We start from the raw sequence: 1,759 nt of genomic DNA, 5'->3' as shown, positions 1-1,759 counted from the left end.
GCTTGGAATCTTTTTTCATAGCCTACTATTTAAAATCAACCTACAGTATTTTAATTGTAGTCTTTATTTATTGGAATTAATTATTTATTAACCTCTTACCCAATTTTATGTAGAGATGGCACATTTAAATGAATAACAATTCTTATATATGTATGTAGTGTGAAAATGTTCGATTTAACTCCATGAATCAGATTATTTGCCACAAGAAAAGCCTATTCTCGTTGTGTTTAAAATGGTGTACAAACACGTGGGAGCAACTGAACCACTCTTTATATCACTATGAAATCATTAAGAAAAGTAAATACATACATAAAAGCACAAGAAAAGAGATTATACTTTGCTTTGGTGAAATTAGTGCTGGTCTAATGCAGTCCTAAAGCAGCAGTCTCTTCAAGAGAATGGTAACATTAAAAATAACACACAAAAAAAACTCTGCCTTTGATAAGACGGGGGCGGAGAGCGCAACATCTGCAAAGACTATTAATACCATGTCCGAACACTCACTAACAAACTCACTTTTGTTATAAATAGTAAATTGTGAAAATAACCGAGAGCATTCACAAAAACATGTATTATTATAATATATATATATATATATATATATATATATATATATATATAGACAGAGGGTTCTTCTGTGTGGCATAAAATATCCCTGAGGATATTAACCCTAATTAGAAAGCACTCTAGTGAAATTGGGCCTAGCCTTTTCATGACTGTCCAATCATACTGTTAATTGCAAGGTTTAAAATAAATTTTGTATAACAAAGTATCTATCAATATACCATTACAGACAGAATTAGAAACAGACAAATCACATTCAGAGAATAAGGCAAGTTTCCTATTTGCAACTGTTACTATTTGCGTTCCTCCACAAAACATGTATTTTACTATTGAGATTTGGAATAAAGTAATATCTTCTCTTTGCTAAACCTTTAGAATTACACCAGAGACGATCTAGATTCAACCAAGGAGGGAGATGTGACCACACTGTGAGACTTACGTCTAGCTTGGAAAATAATAGGTCAAATAAAATCAGGAGGCGTTTTGGGTTACTGCAGCTTACACAACCACTTCACATAAAAAATGCATATGTATGTGTATATTTGATCTCATTAATGCTGGCTTCTAAGTTTCACAAAAACACACACACACAAATCCTTCATCCGTCGGCCTAGACCTTAATGATAAAAGCAGGCATGTTTAAGTGATATAAATATACCACAATAAATACACAAGCATTAGTCATCACAAAATCAGTTCAGGGGTCATGTTTAAAATACAGCATCGAACTGGGAAGATATCAGTGATATACTTCAAAGTCCCTGTGTTTTTTCTTGCCCTGTTGCGCTTAAGATCACAGAAACAGCTGCTTCTGTCAGTCTTAGGGCAGGTTATGCCCAAGCAAGATAAGATTTCACTTTTCCGTACCAACAACTCACTTTACAAGTACTTAACCTGTAAAACACAATAGCAATGTACTGGGAACTACTTTGCCTTTGGCATGCCACTGGGTATGACCTGTGTCCACACACATTGGAGACAACTTAACCTCTGACCTCTCACTCTTTGAAAGACTCAGCCACTTGACTTAGTTGACAATCTAGGAATTACTAGTACTATTTCACTTGCAGGACCTAACCCCAGTCCCCCACTTCAGAACTTCTTGTTCTAATTAAATTAATCCAAACTGCAAGAGCTGCCTTTATATATATTTATTTTTAACTCACTTAAACCAAAGCATACTGCTTTAAAATAA

This window comes from Amia ocellicauda, chromosome 7, assembly GCF_036373705.1.
Source record: "Amia ocellicauda isolate fAmiCal2 chromosome 7, fAmiCal2.hap1, whole genome shotgun sequence".
Classification (NCBI taxonomy): Eukaryota; Metazoa; Chordata; class Actinopteri; order Amiiformes; family Amiidae; genus Amia; species Amia ocellicauda.
Note: the sequence above shows the minus strand (reverse complement) of the source record.